The sequence below is a fragment of the Pinus tabuliformis genome, chromosome 7 (assembly GCF_031772625.1).
Source record: "Pinus tabuliformis cultivar Carrire ecotype Pingquan chromosome 7, CPIR1, whole genome shotgun sequence".
Classification (NCBI taxonomy): Eukaryota; Viridiplantae; Streptophyta; class Pinopsida; order Pinales; family Pinaceae; genus Pinus; species Pinus tabuliformis.
The window spans coordinates 1,105,834,809-1,105,856,389 of record NC_142293.1 but is presented as its reverse complement, the minus strand read 5'-3'; the positions used below and the strand labels follow the sequence as shown (position 1 = coordinate 1,105,856,389).

Below are 21,581 nucleotides of genomic sequence, written 5' to 3'. Positions count from 1 at the left end.
CGGCACTAGGACTTAGGAGGAAAAGAGAATATTGCGGCTCTAGTGGAAAGTGGGGACCACAAGAAAGAGAAATTTGACCCAAGGAGAGACCTCGCACTCTTGGAAGAGAGAGGAAAGAGAAGGGAGTGTGAATTAGGGGAGAGAGAGAGAGTGGGGACCACATGGAGAGAAGGAGCCACGAATTATAAATAAAGCAAGAGGCACTCATTTTGGATCATTCATTCATCTATTCAGAAACTTGTCTTTGACATAGTACGCTTGAGCGAAAGCCAAATCTGCAAGTGTTGTTTAGCACACGTGTCTCCAAGCAGAGATCTCAACCCTTACTTCGATGGACTTCAAGTGCTAGCCCAAGGAGGGAGTTCCATCCTTTCTGATTGTTTCCGCACTAGGAGTGTGATTTTGTGTGGAGGAGACACTAGCAGCAACGCTAGGGACTATGCAATGCTTGGAGGAGACACACTTGAGTTGAGGAGAGAAGGGAATTTGGACCTAAAACTTGAGGTGGAGTCCAGGGAAGTGTTGTGGGGGCTTTTCCATCATTTTGGCAAAGCAGCAAACGCAGCATCTGCTACAAGGTACCTCTTTTACTTGTGGAGGGGGGCCAAGCATTTGGGGTCAATTTTGGACTGTCAAAACTAAGACAAACCCTTTTTGTGGTTTTCTGGGTTTTTGACAAGGACTTCAAAAATAATTTGGCAGAATTTTCTGGGCAGATTTGAGGGGTCAAATAGGGGTCCTAATCTAGGCAACAACTAGACGAGCTAGGGGAAATTTGGGCCAAAATTCCGAGGTCAACATTTGGCCAATTCCTTTGGGGGGTTTTGTGGGTTATTGGTGGAGAGGCCGAGGATAATTTCCCAAAAATTTTGAACACTGAAAGAGGCCCTAACAATAGATCTTCACACTCAGCAACATATTTCTAAGCAGTTCAGGGTAGAGCTAGGAGATAGAGCAACAACATATTTGAGGGGGACTTCTTATTATTCATTTGGGCTTAGCTAGCTTGCCTTGAGCAAGCTCATGTGCACTCTTTCCAGCACCTCATTGTACCCTCTTCATATTATAATAAAGTTTTTGGCTTTAAAATGGTGTTCTGATGCTTGAGTATTTTTCAGTGTCTTTGGTATGTTTGCTTTGTTTATCATTGTATATTTCCATTATATTACAATCACCTTCAGCATACCTCTGCAAAATGTCCCATATCATCATTTGCAAACAAGCAAGTGTAAGTATCTTACCTGATCTATCCCTTGTATCTTTCATTGCCAGTTGATTTCATTTGCAACATATGCTATGTTTCACAACTCACCTACAACATGTAGCATGACTTAGCTATTTTCCATTTGTTCTTAGCACACCCCTAATGCATTGCCATGTGGTTAGCTACGCTTGTATAAGTGCAAGTATAACTTCTCACCTTTCTCATGTCTTATCTCAATATCTGCTTTTTTCATCTAGTTGGGTGATTAGATTTGCTTTTTGCTTATAACCTTCCCAAAATCTCTTCTTTGTTGTCTTTCTTTTCATTTGTCTCCTTGGTTATCATCATGACACCCAAGTTCTACTCTATCAAGGGCACCATCCCCCTTTCATGCCTTGTTTTCTTTTTTCCATCGGTTGCTTTTACACCTTTAAGTCCCCTTCATTTCAATTCGCTCCCATTCCTCTTCATGGATGGAAGTTCCTCCCATATGGATTTGCATTTCACACACTCCCCCTTCAAATATGGGTGTGGGAAGTTTGTATAGTGCATGAAACATACATGAACTTCTCATCGAGACAACAAAGGCCCTCCACCTATCCTTGCAACAACCCATTTATGTTTGTTTTACTCTCCATTAAGTCCCTTGTCTAGCTTGAACACATAACCATAGTGACTAGTCACCATATTGGTGTCTAGTGCTTTGACAAGGTCCCTTTAGCATTTGTCTCTATAGATAGACCCTTAGTCACATGTTTGGCCTTGCTAAACTTTTTCGATTCTCAACATGGGGCACTTTCATCCATGACTTGATCAAGGCTCAAGCTCTATGCCCTTGAAATGGTCTTACTTAGTTGGGAATGCCTCCTTTTGAGTAAGCAAAGAACACAAATCCATTTGGGCACGCTTTTTAGGGGGTTTACTTGGTCAAACTTCTCTTTACTTTCCTTAATTTAAGTACAAGAAGCACATTATGAATTTTTAGTGGCGTACCATGTATGATTTAAACCTTCAAAATAAGAAATGCGCACATAGATCCTTGATAAACAAAAAAGTAAACAATGACAATGACACATAATACTCAAAGATTTTACCTTGGAAGCCCTTAACTAGGAAAGCTAACAAAAATGTTTAGAGCAACACCTCTAATTTTTAATCATCAAACAATTTTATCATTTGCAATACAATATATAGGATTTCACAGCATCCAAAACCACTAATCCATTGCCCCGGATTAGATTACAACCTTAATTCCTTAACCAGAGTTAGAAAACCATTCGCCACAAAACCACCAAAAGCAAAAACGATGTGACGAAAATTGCCAAAAATGAACGTAAAAAATCACCAAAAAAAATTTCCCCGTGATTGCCAAAAACAAACATAAAAAACTGCCCAATTTTTTTTTCTTGGGAGGAAGGGCTAGTCATACAAAGAATATAACACATATCAAACATGTATCCATAGCACATGAAACAAAGAGCACCTTTTTGTCCAAAATTAGTTCCAGTATGATAGTGAAAACCCGCAACACAATTTGTACAAAAAAGAGACCTATCCAGCAACTAGCCTAACTTTCACCTGTAATATAGTTTGTATAGATCCCCAAGAAAAGAGTCATATCCAATAACAAGTGTAACTTTCATCTACACACCTAGGGTATTCCCAAATTTATTTAAATCACTCCATATCTATTTATTAAAGGTTTCCAACTCTATCTCCAAGAGCTTCTCCATCTTTTTCATCATTTAACAGTGTCTTCCCTCCACTTGGCAGACCATACCCTCCTCTCCATGTCCATCAAAAGCTCCTCCCCCCACTTTGCCTCCCAAACATCCCTCATACTATGATCCTCTTTGACATTGAGTATTCTAACATCTACACCTCTCGCCTTCTACAATTACCCCACCTTCCCCTTCTTCTTATCCCTCAAGACAACGTCAACCAAATATGTGCTCCTTTCCATTTCACTTTCTAATGTTGCTCTTGTCTCCTACCTCCATCTCACTGGACAATCACTCATACAACTCCCATCAACTCTTGCCCCATGAACCATCAGATTGATGATGAGTGTAAATTCCACCATAAACATCTCTATCTGACCTTCACCCATGACCACCCTTCTTACCACAAGCTTCAAAAACCTTACTGCCAGTTCGTCCACCATAAAAAATGGGTTTTCCTTTCCTTGAGGCATCATGAGCTTTGTGAGACCCTTTTGTCACTCTCTCAAAGCATTATGGTGAACCCTTTTACCAAAACAAACTACCCTCCTCGCAAATCTAGATCCCCAATACATGTTCTCCCATACAATCTCCCTTTATGATGTTCTTACCCAAGCCCCTACCCATATTACATACCCACCCTTCTCATGCCACATTTTCACCAAGAGTGACATCAAGAGAGTGACTAGGGTTGTGAATATGAATAGGCGCCAAGGAAACTAATGAGGAAGGCTTCCAAGCCGAATTTCTCAAACATGATAGTCACTCTCCACTCCCAAAATGTTGATTTCTTTAGTCGTGTGGCTTGTTTCAACCTTCCTCAAGCTTGTCCCACTACATTATCCACCTGATTCTCAAATCGAGGACCAACTCTAATCAAATAACTATTGGACCATCATGATTGGGCACACATTATCCAAGCTCTATGCTACAATTCTCCACCTACAACTCTTGAAATGAGCAAGACAATAAGCATCTCCAAACCCATGGACAAGCAAGTTTCCACCCCAATACCAAATCATTTATCAAGTTTTCATGAATCACACTCAAGGCCATTGTTGAAGATGCTCGTGATTGCTCTTTGAAAGCCACTTATTTCTTTGTAGATTTTGTGAAAGCATTCGACGTAGTTTTGAGGGAGACTCTAATCCAAAGGATTCAAATATTGGCATTTCAAATACCCCCTTAATGGTCATCATGCAACCCACAAGTTAATCCTAGGTCATCTTCGCATGGCCTATGGCCTACCTACTTTCTTTTTCTTTTCTTTTTTAACCATGGTCAAACGTGAACTCATTGGAGTAATCTGGACGAGGTTGAAGATCAAACCTAGCAACTGCCTAAGGCCTACCTACTTTCATCTAAAGAACTATACAGACAAAGTAGGGGTGTCCTCTCCGAGAGCATATCTAGGACCGTAACGATTATCTCCTACACTAAGTGCTTATATATCCCTACTTTTTATTGAAAACTTGATCCTTTTCTCATCTTTACCTAATGGCTCATAGAAATCGATTAATTCCCTCTCTAACTTCTATGATATTCAATAGTTGTCAGTTAACTGGTAAAACCAAGGTTATGATCTTCAATGTGTTGAAGCATGATTTAGGTGGTTAACATTTTTACTTCCAATGAGAGGAGATCAAGATTACTACAACATACCATAGTTGCGGGGGAGCACCCCCCCCCATCGAACCCGCTCCCGAATCGCGCTCCGGGCGGGAGCGGCTCCGGAGCGCCTCGGGAGCGCGCTCCCTGCCATTTTCGGGAGCGATCGCTCGGGAGCGCGCTTCCGAAATCGCTCCCGGACGGGAGCAATTTTCCGGAGCGCGCTCCCTTAAAAAAATTTGCGCTCCCTGCCATTTTCGAGAGCGCATAGGGGAGCGGTCGCTTCGTCGCTCCCGGAGCGATTTTTTAAGCCCGGGAGCGATCAAGCGAGCGATCGCTCCCGAGCATTAAAAAATCGCTCCGGGAGCGATTCGCGCGGCGTCGGGAGCAATTAGGCGGGAAAAAATTCCGCGGACGTAAAAATAAAAAATATAAATATAAATAAAAAATAAATAATAAAAATGTTTTAAAAGCCCAAAGGGCATAAAAAAATTTCATTATCAAACCATTGAGCAAGAGTTTGGCAAAGAGCAAGAGCAAAGGAGCAAGGAGCAAGTGCTGAGGAGCGAGGAGTGAGGAGCAAGCCTGCAGAGGTAAGTAACTTAGTAATTTAGTGAGTCTAGTTAGTTTAATTTAGTTAGGTAGTAATTTAGTTTATTGAGTTTAAAAATTATGAATTTGAATTAAATTAATAAATTAAATTAATTAATCCCAATAAATTAAATTAATTTGCAGATTCTTGAATCAGAACCCTACAAACATCAAACACCATGGACCTGGCTATATTTCTGGGCATTTTCCTCTTCCTGGTCCCTTTTATGGTTATTATGGTGCTGGAGAGTAGGAAACGAAGGGGCCAAACTAAAGAGGGGGATGAAGAAGCTGGAGAAAGTCAAATTGGTGAAAACACTGGTGAGGAGCTGAAGGAGGGTGAACATGACCCTCAAAAAACTAAACAAGACCAAACTCCATTGTGGAAATATGTTAACAGGGCTGAAACAGGGAGAGGGTGTGGAACCACTAAATTTCATTGCCCCCATTGCAACACTGATTACACAGGTTCATACACCCGTGCTAGAAGACACCTCTGCGCGAAAAGGCCATGGGATGGAGACAAACAAATAGGAATCAAAACTTGTACAGCGGTGTCAGCAGCGGATAGAGCCAAATACATAAGGGAAGAGGAGGAAGCCCAATACAGATCAAAAAAATCAAGGGGTTTCTTTGAACCAAGCTCACAATCACAAAGAACTCCTTCAGCATCATCCCAAGGCAGTGGATATGGAGGCACAGGGTCATCATCTTTAAGGCGTAGAACCATATCAGATTTCCTTGATGAGGGGTGTAGGAATGATGTGGATTCAAAGGTTTACAGGTTTCTCTATGCATGTGGAATACCATTCAATGTTCTTCGCTCACCTTATTGGCACGAAATGGTTTCTGCCATAAATGATGCCCCTAAAGGATACAAGAGCCCTGGGTATGACGAGGCAAGAACCGTTGGCCTTGATCATGAAAAAGCAAAAATATCACATTCTTTGAATAGAATGACAAGTTCTTGGACTGACCATGGGGTGTCCATTGTATCTGATGGATGGACAAATGTAAAAGGCAAGCCATTGATAAGTGTTCTTGCTGTGTCTGTTATTGGTCCCATCTTTCTAGTTGCACATGATTACTCAGACAAGTTCAAGACCGCCATCAACATTACAGAAGCATTACTTGAAACAATTGAGCGTATTGGCCCATACAATGTCATCCAAGTCATCACTGATAATGCTCCTAATCGTAAGGCAGCGGGAGCAATTATTGAGGATAAATACCCCAACATATTTTGGTCTGGATGTTTGGTTCACACATTGAACCTTCTGTTGCATGATATTGTCAGGAACAAAAATGAACAATACCAATGGATTGGTGATTTGTACAAGAAAGGCAAACAAATGATAAAATTTATTACAAATCATAGCAATACCCATGGCCTTTTCCGCAGTCACTCGAGATTGGAGTTGTTGAAGATTGCGAAGACTAGATTTGGTAGCTATTACCTCACCTTCGGCACCTTTTGAAGGTAAGAGAGGCATTAGCTAGCATGGTATCAAGTCCACATTGGCAGGTATTAAAGGAAAGGGCTACAAATGTAGCTGACATGGCAGGTTTTGAAATGGTGGAGGAGGCCGCTCTTGATGGGTAGTTTTGGACAAGTGTGAGGCAGGTATTGGATTTCACCAAGCCAATTTATCACATGATTCGGTTTGCAGATACAGACAAACCAGTGATTGGCGAGGTGTATGAGCAAATGGATACCATGTTGGGGGAAATAAAAGACATTGTTCATAATAGAGATCCCAACTTGTACAAACTAATTCATGATTGTGTGTGTGAACGGTGGAATAGGCTTAATCTTCCACTACATTGCTTGGCGTATATCCTTACGCCAAAATACTACTCTACATCTTGATTGGGTCAACCTGCAGCATGGGGTGGGGTTAGGACCAAACCCCATTTAGATCCAGAGGTAACTAAAGGATATTTGGAAGCATTAGAAAAGTTGGTACCTGACAGGGAGGAATGTGTCGTTGTGCGCTTTGAAATAGGCAAATACTTCAGTGGCACTGGTTTGTATGGTAACTTCCATGCAATGGACGACAGAGATAGATTTGATACTCTCACATGGTGGGAAACATATGGCAGGCATGGACTTTTGCCAAAATTGGCAAAAAAAGTTCTTTCACAGGTTGTAAATACTTCTTCTGCAGAGAGGTGTTGGAGCACCTACAACTACATACATAATGTGAAAAGAAACAGACTCAATGAAAACCGAGCAGAAAGCTTGGTTTATGTGCACTACAACTTGAGGTTGTTGAGTCATTACTGTGATCGGGCTTATGAGGATCCCACATATAAAATTTGGGACAATCACCCAGAGGATGACAATTTGGAGGATGGCATTGTACATATTGAAGAACTGGAAGAGGAACTTGTAAGGGATGAAGATGAAGCAGCTGCAGCAGCCATGCCACCTCCACCTCCACCTCCACCTCCACCATCCAGTAGCAGTGCTCGAGGTCCGAGTCTTGTTCCTTTGCTGTCGCCACCTCCATCTACACCCTCACATGGAGGTTCTAGTTCTGGTCGTCGGTCTGTGTGGGAGACTCCTAGAAGACCACCACGACCTGCTTATACTCCTGGAGACTCTCGTGGCAAGGGCCACATGTAGATTTACAGTTTACTTGTCTTTTTTAGTTTCTATTAGACTTTAGTTTTCATAACTGTTGAGTTTTGAGTCCTTGACTCTTGACTCTTTCATATCATAATGATATTTTTTGTAAACAATATATCACTGTGACAATGAAAATTTGAAGTTTGAAGTTGGGCCTTGGCAATTATAACTCATTGGTAATGATTGTGAATTATGAATATGATGCTTCGTGAAAGACTAAAGTTGTTTCATTTCATTTCATTATTCATGTTTCATTTTATAAATTTATAACATTTCATATCATGTTAACAGTTAGAAGTTAGGACTTAGAAATATCTTAGATATTACTTCTTGTAATGGTTAAACTTAGCTTACAAGTACAACTTTGGTGATCAATGATGATAAATGTTATTGAATTTTCAATTTTGAAAGCTTGAAGTTGAAACTTTAAGATTGAATTTGATGAATCATGATTCATGAGACTCAATATGTTGCAATTGTAATATGTATTTTACTAACTTGTGGACATGGTTTATGACAATTATAATTTCTAGATGATTGATGTGATATGGTTCAATGATCAATCTATGTTTTTTTATGTTTTTTATGTCTAATTCATCATTCTACATGTTTTTGTTGACATATATGTATCAAAAATTAAAAAATATAAAAAATATATATATTTTTAAAAAATCGCTCTCGGATTCGCTCCCAAACCGGGAGCTTCTGAAAATGGTCGCTCCCGCTCCCAAGCAACATTGCAACATACACTTACCTAGAGGACTAGGTAACAGGGCTTCATTTCATCTCGCAGAATGCCTTCAGCCGCAACTCAATAAGAGTCATGGCTCCCTTGCCTTCTTGAGCAAAAATTCTTTCATAACCACTTCCAGGATAACTCGTCCAAGGACTTGTTAGATACACTCCCATAACCCATGGCCAACAACGGTTTTGAGATCTCTAGACCAATTTTGCTTCTGAACAATGCAAGCACATTGTCACCTATCCCACTGTTCAAGAAGAGTTCAAGGCCCAACTATTGCATTTAAAGCCTATCTTTCAGGTGATCTTGTTTCTCCACAAAGTTTAATCCTTTGATCATCCAACCTTTGGGAGGACCCCATATCCCTACCTTCCTCTTTGCCCACCTAAGTTCATTTCATTAGCTAGTCCCTTAGAAAGGAATGCTACTAGGTTTTAAAGGCTTCTTATCTACTTCAATCAATTGTTATCCCCCCACAACATCTTACCCTGTTTCAGATATTCCCTTAATGCCCTAGGTCACCTTCTGCCCATTATGTAAGATATGAATCGTAGTCTAAGTGCAGATCTCTATAGATAGAATATCCAAGTTACATGACCACCCCTCCTAAGGGTTTGAGTCTAAGGATGTCTCTCTATGCAAAGTGCTTCATAGAATTAAGCAACAACCTCAATATTTGATTATGATACACATTCTGACACTAGATGCATGCTCTCAAGACCTCATCTCACCATTTTAGCATGAGTTCTCATAAGCATCGATTCATCATCATACCCCAAGACCAAACAAGGTTCACCAACTTTGCTCCTTGGAATGATCAGGACATAAAAGCATCTCATTTGATGCCCTATTTACTATGAGATCAATGGAGATACCATTGCCTATTATGAGATTTCAAGTTTTCTCTGATCAACAATACCTCACTCTTTTCATGAGAAAAGCACTTGAGCATAGACCTCAAACTCTAGGTACCCCACCTATGTTAGAGACCCTTAGGAGGATCGATTCTTAATTCCTTGCTATTCCATTTAGATGGGACAAGTGGCAGGCAGAGCCCCATGATACATTAAATATCATAGCAGTGAGGCCTTGAATTTCTTTTCATCCACCCCCTCCCAAGGGTCACTCTCTCCTTTGTGACTCATATAGAGTTGTCACTCCAAAAAGCGGGTTTCTCCCCAACATTAGCAGACAAATCAAATCATAGAGACCACAGAGATGGGGGAGCTACTCAGCACCATATATCTAGCCAAGATGCCAGATTTCCATCCAAATTTTCTTCCCTATAGGCTTGGATGCTAACATAGTTTGGTTTCCTTGTGGTTGTGCTCCCCACAAGGTCATACAACTAGCCCCTCTCAAACCTGACCATTTCCCAAGCAGTATCAATAAAAAGTGGATCGGCCATTTCATAATAATTGAAAACTTGTCAAAAAACACCCTCCTTGGGACCCCTCACCCCTCTCACACTTGTCAATCACCTTTAGCAGAACTAGGTATCTCTTTCACTTAGTACTAAGGCCTTGTTCTTAGTTTTCATTACTTCTAGTCAAATAAATAATTCAAGATGTTATTTTGTACTCCCATAGCTTAGCATTTAGACTCTTTATATCTTATATTTGCTTAGTTTCTCCCTTTCGACTTTTGCTCTCAAAGATGTTTTCACTCTCCCACATTGTACTTTCATTGGATATACTTCTCAATCCCACTGACTTACTTTTGTGGTCATTTATTAGACATTGATATATGTATTTTATGTTCCACATGTAAAAACTCTTTCGACTATGCATCAAATTGTGACCTAGCTCTCTCATCTCCACTTTTCACGCACTTCCACTGCTTGGATCTATGATCTCCTCAACCCTCTAGCCACCTCGAGTCTTCCTCAACATGTAGTCTCTCCTTTGGACTTATTTGGACACTCTAGGGTGTCTTCGACTAACTCCATACACACATCTTGGTCTCCCAAAATCAACCTAAAGGGAGGTTCCAACAAAACATTGGATGGGGACTGTACCTTCTCATTGATGGAATAAAGGTTTTTCATACTTGCATTGATTAAATAAATCTTTTGTGTATGTTTGATTGCTTAGTGTGTTTCCATTATTGCATATTATAGAACATAATTGTTGAACTATGTTTTGGAAGGGATCCTCGGTAAGTTTGCAAATATATTGACATAGGATCCTAAGCCTTCTATGCTTCCTTAGTCTTTGTCTTGGATCTCAATGTAAGCAGTGTCCCTTTCTTTCTGTTTCTCTTGTTTTGTCAATCTCACATATAGTTTAATGGCTTTGCCCACATAGGGAATCGATAAACCCTATAGGTTATTCTTCTAGTTTGCTTGCACGTCAAAGTAAAAAGGGGAAAATCCTGATACTTCTTTATTTTCATGTGCATTTGGATTGAAATGGGGTTAACTCAATTGCATCTTCCTTCATTTCAAGTTCTCTTTATTTCCTTACAAGTAAATCAGCTGACCAAAGGACTCAAGAAATAAACCCTAGTTTATTTTCTTTCCTTTATTAATATGTTGTTATACATCTACTTGTTGACACATAAGAGGACTAGCCATATAAAATCAACCTCAAACTCTATGGTTCATGTTAAGATCTACTCTCAATCTCAAATAAACTATTAGCCTTCCTCCATTGCCTAAGTTTCCTTGATATCTTTCAAAACGAGCTGGTGACTCCATCTCCCTTCCAAGCCATGGGAAATTGGGCTTTCCTTCTTGTGGTAGCATGGTACCTCCCTCTATCCACCATGCTACATCAAAAATTCATGGGGGGTAAGCATACTCATATTTTCCTTCAAACATTATTATGAAAATCTGACTTTTTGTGTAAATTAAAAGAGATTTTGAACAAAACTCGTTGTTTTGTTTTAGAAAGGCATGCTTGTGTGCAATATTAAACAATCATCAAAAACAATCTTTCGAGATGAGATTTTCTCTGGGTTTTGCATGCCAAAATAAGTTTATTAAACTTCAATCCCTCTGCTCCATGAAAAAAATATGTCAATGCAACAATTTAAGAAATCATATACCTTTAGAATCCTTTGACTTTGTGCCCTATACAAATAAAAATAATACTTTATGAATTTCATTTGCAACTATGTGGCCTTCAAGAATTTGTGTGGTTACCTCTACTTCAAAGACTTGGTATACGGTAATAATTTTTGTGTCCTAGAGCACAAAAATTCACTATGTTCTTCTTGCACTATGCTATTCAAAAAGATCATTGTTTTGTTTCAACAATGAACCTCCCTTTGGGCATTGTATCATTTGATAGAGCATATATTCATGTGATTTTCTCTTTTGGCTACACGGGTTAGGGCACGTGTTTTGTTCATGCACACATTTCTTCTTAAACACATAGATTTACAACATGTGGTTTTCTACAACACTCACATCATGTTCATGTATTTTTGAGCTTTATATTCTGCATAGACGTCTATGTGTTACTTTAGCTCTCATGCACTGTGTGAATCCTCTCTGTTCGTGTTGTGTCTTTCCAGTCTCTGCTAAGGGATTCTCTAGAATTTACCTTTTTCTCATGTACAGGTTCAACGGTTCATCTCTCATTGCAGCACAGCACACTTTGCTTAACACTCACAATATTTGAGCTTTGTATTCTGCATGGATATCTACATGTTATTTTGGCTCTCATGCACTGTGTGAATCATCTTTGTTTATCTTGTGTATGTCTACTCTTTGCTAAGGGATTCTCTAGAATCTAGAGTTTGTCTTTTTTTGTGAGGACTTATCTTAGGTGTTCTAACTAAATTAGATTCATCCTTTAATTTAACTATAATAAGAAGAAATAACATGTTTATAACTCTACATTTACTTAGTAAGTAATAACATGCAAGTAAAATTTGCTTTACGGCATTTTAAATAAGTAAGAAATTTCATTTGCAACAATTTACATAAGTAATCAACAAATGGAAAAATACTTATTTCAGTAACTTGGTTGGGATGCTACTGACTCGGTTGGGATGCTCCTCTTGGCTACCCAACTGAATTTACCTCTCAGCCAACTAGAAATGATTTCCTAGCCCATGGAACCTCCACAGATTCCCTAGCCCTCTGGTCCCAAGTCCAGCCAGCTATAATGTGTCCAAGTTAGAAGCAACACTCTCTATAGATCCAAGTTTGAGTTCTCTCATTCTCTCCCTTCTCCTCCACATTCCTCCCCAAAATAAAAATCCTCCAATGCCCAAAACAAAGACCAAGGATCTCCCCCTTTCCTCTCATCCTCTTCTTTCATCTCTCTTCCTCCAATCCACCTCAACTACCTATCATTAATGTCATGACTACCCCCTCATCCTTTTATTTTAATATCCTTGACTTTTCTTATCATATCTTATCCAAAGTAGAATTGAGAAGACATTTTGGAAATAAAATATGCATATTTAATTTCGAAATAAATTGGAAAAGACCATATTTTATCCAAAAGTAGATTTGATAAGACATCTTGGGAATTGAAATATGGATATTTAATTTAGAAATAAATTGGAGAAGACCATATCTTATCCAAAAGTAAATTTGAGAAGACACCTTGGAAATTAAAATATAGATATTTAATTTAGAAATAAATTGGAGAAGACCATATCTTATCCAAAAGTAAATTTGAGAAGACACCTTGGGAATTGAATAATAACAAATAATAAAAGTCATATCAGTAAAATAAAATTACAGATTCACAAGTGTAGGTATATACCAATATTACTTAATAATTATAAGTCAATATTTTCAGGTTAATTAAACACTAATCAAAATTAGCATGATAGGATCAAGTAGGGCATTACAATTTCTCACATACAAGATTAATAATTCAACTCTCTCTGCAGCGCAGCACTCCATGGTTGACAGTTGCTCGACTCCAAAGCTCTCAAAATTGCAATTTTTTATTTCTTTTATTTTTCTTTCCTTCTTTTTATTTTCTCTTTGTAATTTTTCCTAAAGTCTATTTTATTATCATTTCTCTAAGGTATAAACTTCAAAAAAATTTAAAAACTTAAAACCATTTGAACAAATAGATTCACCTCCTCTTTGATTTCTTCACTGGTCACCCTTCCCTTCTTAGCGATTATTTCTTTTGCCTTAGCAATTTATGGCACCTCCTTTAATCTCTAATCTTCACAAGCTTTGGAACTGATATCATGCTCTGATACCATTTAAAAACTGGATACACAAATACAAGATGTGGAATACAATATTTTATTCAAATGGAATCATTTCACACATTGATGTATAAAAACTTATATTTCATTCACTAGGTAGTTATGCTACTTGACTCAACTATTTAATATTAATGGCACCTTATTAATCTATCATAGTCACTTAACTCCATGCAACCATTATTACATATTAAAGTTATTTTATTAAACTTGGAATCATCGTATTGGATTGTTAATAATCCCATCAAAATATTGTCTTCTGCACTGCTTATGATGGAACAGAACCTTGTCTGTTACCAGAAACTATCCTCTCATCTGAATAAAGAATTTGGAAATTTTCTTTCACATTGTCAAATAAATGACAATGGAACCCAAAGATGTTTTAGATACCATCCAAAACTAAGTAGTCATCCCTCGTCTTTAAACATTCCAATCCTCAAGCTTCATTTCATTTCTATGATATAGGTTCACATATGGAAAATAGTATTAGAAATGCTTGTTGGTTTCAATAGATTAGTCAAGAATTGTAATGGTTATTAAGTGAAGAGATGATGCCTTTGGACATAATCATAAAAACAGTACGGATATGTTCTTCAGGTTCTGAAATGTGGATAGATGTTTAAAAAAGTAACACCAAGTTCTCCTTATTAGTAAAACCTATGCAGGCATATGTCCAATCTCCATGAGCAGCAAAGATTCACCTTTTGTTACCAAAAAGCACTCCCCCAAGCCATTGTTTTCCCTCTCAGAAACATTTACTGGAACACCCAGGAAACACTTGGGAAATGTCCCCAGAAACATTTCCTGATAGTTCTCAAAAACAGGAACATTGAGAAGTGTTCCCCAGACATGCCCACACATTTCACAAAAATGGAAGATGTTTCCTAACATCTTTTATTTGTTTTCAATGGCAGGGCCCTCAATGACCAGTCAATGTCATAAAATCATTAAAATATAAAAATGCATCCAAACCCCAAACAAAGATCTCATATTTTATAAGAAACAAAAAGGAAAAATGTCAGTGAAATAATAAACCACAAATCCCTCATGTTTCTCCATTGTTTCTACAACTGCCTTGTCGAATTGCTTCATGAGCAGAATTTGTTGGTATGCATTGTTTGTGAGCAGAATTTGTTGGTATGGCAATAATTGTGAACAATGTTCAAATATCCTGTCAGCAAATATATTGCCTAGTGTCCAGAAAGAAACTTATTGGAACTATTGGGAAAAAATTTGGCAAACGTAAATCCAAAAGAAAAAACCAAGATCAATTTTTTTCAAATATAAAGCAAAATGTTCAATTTTTTTCAAATATGAAGCAACCCCCTCCCTCTACCCCTTTGTCTCAATCACCTGCTTTTCCTTTTTAAAATGAGCACAAAATTTCAAAAAAAAATCCCCTGACCCACCCAAGATGTTCCATAATCTCATGATATTTTGACAATATATTGCTAAATTTTCAAAACATAGTAATATTTTCATACCCAGAGAAATATCTCAATTTTCTTAGCCAATTGTATTGAATTGAAAAACTTGCAATATATTGAAAATATCATGACATATAGATGATATTTTCAACTAGTTGTCAGCAGTTGTTTTCAAGCTAGTGTTCCTAGATATTTTGTTAGAGGGATTCATGGGAGCAGTTTTCCGAGAATTCTCAGAGTTTGTGTATTTCCAAAGCTGTGCAATCTGGCAAATACAATTAACCACTGGATTTGAAATCACTGCTTATAACCCTGGTATTGGCCATAATTTACAAGAACACTCTGTGAATCTGTAGTATTAGTAAGAGGAGGAAGGGCTAAAGATTTACCCGGTGTTAGATAGCACATTGTTTGTGGAATCCTAAATGTTGTCAGAGTAAAATATCATCAACAAGGTGTTAATTTTAGGCAACAATGGTATGTTCTATGCTTTAGAGCAATTTTACTTCAATTTCTTTTGTTAGCCCAATATCAATATCCAGTTTAGCAATCACATCAACATGATAGTAAAATGCAGATAGAACATAAACATAAACAGTAGGAGACAAGCCAAAACAAGAGGACACAAGATGTCGCACTAGCCAGGGACAAACCCCAATGTGGGGAAACCCTTGATCAATTTTTCTTATAGTCTTCAATAATTCAGCAAAAAGAGATAGTATAATTTACAAATCTGATAATTTATAACAGCAGCAAAAGAGCCCTAGCCAGAAAAGACAACACTGGTCAACAAGGAAGATTTGACCCTCAACAATTTGGTCCACTTCAATCACCTTCGGCCTCCAAACAGCAAGATGAATCAGCCCTCAAAACAGTCCAAAATCAGCCCAGTCAAAATCTAGTCAAACAGTCAACCTGTGGTCAACCCTAGCTGCAGTCAACACTTGTCAAAGTCAACAGATTGCCTTGATTCCTGTGCCCAAAAATGCGGCCTGCCCAAACAGAATTTCCTCACACAAAAATGGAGTCAAACAGGTCAATGTTACTGGTCAGCACTTGGTCAAACTGTCCCTGAAATTAGATCAACGCCCAAAACAGAAAATTGCCCTTCTTTCCTTCGCACATGTGGAGAGAGATGTTGCCCAGAAATGCATACCCAATCAATGAGGAGAAAGAGATGTGTGAAGATGAGTGATGTCCAAATGAGGATGAGGCATCATGAATCTAAAGGCTAACGTTGACGATGAATAGACGTGACTGTTGGGCTTCTGAGCCTACATGAGTTTGCTGATTGACTTTGACAATTTATCCATAATCAAAATAAATTCATAACTTCATTTGTACATGTCAGGATCGGATGATCTTTAGATCAATCCTACACCTCTCGGAGAAAGGAATCCAAGAAAAATATCAGCTGTCATAAATAATATGACCCATGTAGAGTTTGGCCCTAGTTGCCAATTTTAACACAAGGCCTTTCTAGTTTTTCATTTTATGAAAATGCCATGTGAATTTCTAAAAACCTGTGAAATGTATGGCTAACCTAACCACAAACATTCTAAAAGGGGAGTAGAGCAGGCTGATTTTGGAAGGGGTTTCTCGATCCTCAGTCCTGGTGTCTTAGCACCTATTTTTATTGTAGTTTTGTTTGCATTGCCTACCTTATAAAGGTACATTTTAGTTTTGTAATTAATTATCATTTAATTTATATTTGCCCAAAAAAAACTTTAAAACAAAGGTAAATTTTGGTTGTGCAATGAGAATAGTGAATATATGTATGTACGTATGTATTAAACATACACATATTTCCCCATCTAATTAAATTTTGAAAGTGGTATTTCAAAACCCATAACCATTTAAGAAACTATATCCACCGATTACTGATTACATTGAGATAAGAAGCATGTCTTTGTAACTTTAAAGCATGCATTTGTATTTATGGAATTGGCATCAAAGCCTTGCTTGTAGGTATGTGAAACTGAAGATAGCTGGAACTAGTAAGATTGCTCTGAACTGCAAGATAAAACTTCAGTATCAAAATGCAGGAATGAGAAATTCCATGTTTAGTTGGATTTCGTCAGACCTCACTTGACACTTGTCCTTTACCATTCACAAAATGTGGGAAGCAAAACTAGGATTTACTTAGCTGCAGTGACTGACTGACCTTCACTTAGGGAAGTGAAGTATTCATTTTTTCATGTGTGGCAGAAATTAACAAAAAACAAAAGAGAACAATTGAGCAAGTGGACAATATACACAAGAGATAAGCACAGAACCAGTATCACAATAACAACTTACAAAGTTACAAGAGTCCAAAATTGACTAAAGATTCTCCCAAATAAGAGTTGAGTTGGTGCGGTACCGGATTGCTTATGCATTGCACTGCACTGCACACAGCCTAATCTAACAAACTCATTGTAAGGATGTCACGCTAAGTTGAAGCAAAGACATGAACCATGATCATTTGCAAAGGCTTGGCATGTGATCTCTGAGGTCCCCATAGGTCTCGTTTTCTGGGCTTTTAGGGTGCTTCCTCCACCTTACCAGGAAGAAACTTATAGCATATAGGCAAGGCAAGCAAGGTAAGACTGTTCTTTTGGTTGGCTCTTTGCAATAAGGTACTTACTTGGAAAGTCCTCCAAAAAAGAGGATGGCAGAGGCCTGGTTTATGCATTATGTACAAAGCAGATGGAGAAAGTATCAAGCATCTTGTGTATGGAGGTCTGGAAAAATGTCCTTTCCTAATGCCATAGAAATCATGAATTTGACTCAGTCAGGCCAAAAAATGTTTTTCGAGCTCAGCCCAAATCAAACTCAAGGGTTCACCAAGTTTCACTAGCGATGAATCACAAGTTAAACTCTGCTCGCCAATTTTTTCCTGATTTTCCCTGAGTTTTTGAACTGTTGTATTTCTTTATATTTTTGTACTTGCCAATTTTTTTCCAATCCAATTCAAACTCTTGGCTCTTCTAACTCAACAAGTTTTTCCTGATTCCAAGTCCGGTAACTTTGCTCTTTCCATAATTAGGGATGATGACTATTGAGAAGTTCAACCGCTCATAGATGGATTTAAATCATGGATCAATAATACAACACAGGTCAACCACAGAATTCCACCGTTGATTGTCTCTTGGGGTCTTTGTCTAACTACAGATGCCGTGCTCTTCCAAGGTTCATTCTTCTTCGCCTACAAGGTATTTAACAAAATAAAATATGCTTATGATGATGTCAAACAGGTTGCAAAGCAAAAGGCTCCTAAAAACATAGGTTCATTGGATATCAATATATCAAAGCCCTTGGAGTTATTTGATGTGGTCAGTAAAGGGGTTCCAGGTCCTAGTTGTGCTGGTGTATTTTGCTTTTAGTTGATGGCACAAGTTTCTCATTCAAGCTACGACTGGGCAGAGTTACAGGCCCTAACATTACGGCTGAGGTTGGCAAAAAACAAGAACGTGGGCATGTGTCAAGTCCATGAAGACTCCAAATTGGTATCTGCATGGGTAAATCGTACTTTCAGGCTGCAAAACCTCACCTCAACTCCACTGCTGGACGTGATGTTATCTCTTGCTGCTCAGTTTTAACTTTTCTGTTATCTCTTTACATCACATCTTTCAAGAGCATAATTCAAAGGCTTGCAGGCTGTCCAATCAAGCTGTCAGTGGGTAGACTGGAGATCTCTTGCTGCAAGAACAAGGGGAAGATGGGAAGGCAGATGGGAACTTCTTCCCATCGCCCCTCTAAGGAAGTTTCTATGTTTCTTTCTGATGATTTATGGATGCTAGGCCTACTGATGATGCTGTGGGATAGACAGTTATATGCACTCTTGTGGTCTATTAAATATTTGACTGAATATATGGACACTACGAGGTCTGTCTTTGCAGGTTTTCAGCCTTTTTATTTGTATGTTTTACTAGTTAGAGGATGATATAGAAGGCAGGTAGGAAAGAACCTGGGCATTTTTATCAGACCTATATGGTGCTAATGCCCTAAGCACATCATGAATGTAACTTTCTTCTTCTTGAAAATAAAGGCATGTTTTTCCTTGAAACGGAGGATTCTCAAAGACCTCGTCAATAAACATTGTAAAGTTCCTCCCTCTGGTACTATTGACGAGTATAGGGTGAAAGCCATTGTTGCAGAAAGCTTTTGAAAGTAATGGTCTGCTTAAATCCCCCTAGTTTCCATGCTTAAACATCTGGCATAACCACAAGATGCGTTTGATTCTATCCACATCATATATTAGCCTTTTATAGTTCATAAACAATATGACCTCCTAAACAAATATTGATCATATTACTTTGGAATACACGGATCAAGAAATAGAAAAAATCAAAACAAGATTTGATGATTCCACATAATGGGAATTTGGAACTTATCAACTGACATTTTATTGTACAGAATGATAGTGATGATAATGCAAGTCTAAAATCAAGCCTTTTACAAGTGCAACCTATACCACAGAAAAAACCTGGGTTTACGAAAAATCTAAAAACTAGTCTGCGTCCAACCAAAGATGAAAATTTGATATAATTAAATGGCCTCTAATCGAGGCATTCACCACTGGATTGACAAGTCAGCATGTAAGGTACCAGAATTTCGAACCCAGCAGAATCTATAGATCGTTAAATATCACAGCCTTGAACAAGAAGGTCAGTCTGCGGCGCATGGAACGAATTTAGTTTTTTGAGTTTGACTCAACTTAACGTCTACCTCTCTAATCTGCTCAAAAAATATGCTTATATGAGTTGGCCGACAAATTTTTATGAACAATCGAGTCTGGGGCATCAGCATTTTATGCTTGTCGTTAGTTGTAACTTTGTAAGTATGAAATGTTTAAAGGTTTGTATTTTAGTGGCCACGTGTAACTACTAATGTCAAAGAAAAATATAACTAGCAGAATATGGCTCTCCTTCGAGAGATCAGGAAAAACTTAGGTGGTACTCTTAAGCAACAGAACTATCCCATTTCAAGCTCACCATATTTTAGGAATCGATCCGGAATTCATTTCGAGATTAGCAATGGTTGCAAAATTCCCTACTTAGTAAAGCCCTAAACCTTTCAAATACTGCTTGCCTGTTGGCTGAAGCCCGGGCTGCACAAGACTTTGAGGTGAATTAAAGAAATTGAAATCTTTAAACATTTACGCCATTGCACATCAATCCGTAATTTTAAACGAATTATAATCAAGCGGGCTATAAAGACCACAAATTGCAGTGGCAAATCAAAACTCAGAAAGCAAAGGAAACAGTCAAGAAAAGATCTCCAGCAAAAAATGCAATGTACCTGTTTGATCTGATATTGGCTCTGATCGATCGATCTCGATGGGTAGATAGCGGGGAATTAATTGAAGAAATGGCCGTTGGCTTTATATTTTAGAGAATAATCTCGTCTCCTCTTCTCTTCAAGAGGTCAAGGTATATTAAGCTAGATAATTCTACACAGTAATCATCCTCCTTATTATTTTCTTTCGATTTCTGCTCTGCTTTGCTGTGGTGAGGTTTATGCACTGCTTTGCTGTGTTGAGCTGTAGACGACGATGATCATGTGGTGTACGCCCCTGACCAGTTGCATGTGAACGAAACATGCGATCGCGTAAATTTACTCATGTCGATGGAAAACATCTTCTTAAATTTACTCATGTGAATGGAAAAAAAAAAAAAAACGTAAAATATTGACGGTAGCCTAATGAATACCGCTCTTATTTTTCACTTTCTATCATTAATTAGTGTTTCCGTAAACACAGCGTAACCAAGCAATCCAATCTCCCTCCTCCCTAATTATTGATCCGTGACCTCTCTGGTTGCGTTTGCGTGTACTGTAGTTATCTTGGAGATCTTTATTATTTATGTTCAGGTATACACGTTTTATCTAAGTTTGAATTGTTCTTTAAAAGTAGTTATTTGACCGCCTTTATTTCCAATGAAGTAAATTTTTAAAAATTGTTTAAACTTTGATTTGATTTATTTTAGTATAATTTCGTTATAATAAAGATATTAAAGAATTTTAAAATAATTCTTTGGTTACAAATAATATTTGTATTTATCTAAAATTATAATTGTGATAAATTTTTACTTAACAGAATTTTATTAATAGAAAATTTTAAAAAGTAAAGATTTAAATGGTTTCTTATTTTTTCCCTTAAAATAATAATAAAAAATATTATTATTAGTAGTTTAGTTTATATATTAAATAAAAAAAATAATATTATTATTTATTGTTTAGAGAATTATTATGGTTAATGTGTTGATTTTTATGGCAATTTACTTGATAAAAATGTATTTGATGTCAATATGATGATAATAATATGATTGTGGAACTAAAGCAAATAATAAGTAGAGACAGAGAAATGTCACTTCAGTTACAGATGGATGTCAAATATAAAGTTTGAGAAAGTATGTGTGGTTCTTATGAAGAAGAGTCACGTACATACGCGATTCTATGAATGAAAGTCGCGTAAATAATACGAACCATG

General features: G+C 37.7%; 1 protein-coding gene across 3 annotated transcripts in view; it reads right to left on the bottom strand.

Annotated features, from left to right (window-relative positions):
• Positions 1 to 20,927, bottom strand: part of LOC149251415 (phosphoinositide phosphatase SAC7-like) — a 321,376-nt gene extending 300,449 nt beyond the window's left edge. For 2 of the 3 annotated variants that reach the window (XM_089459424.1, XM_089459422.1), the window contains exon 1: positions 20,393 to 20,770. The gene's annotated coding sequence lies outside the window, so the exon portion shown is untranslated. Of the gene's footprint in view, positions 1 to 20,392; positions 20,771 to 20,802 lie in introns of those variants that run through there. The other variant, XM_089459423.1, reaches the window with a different exon arrangement.
• Between the last annotated feature and the right edge of the window lie 654 nt (positions 20,928 to 21,581).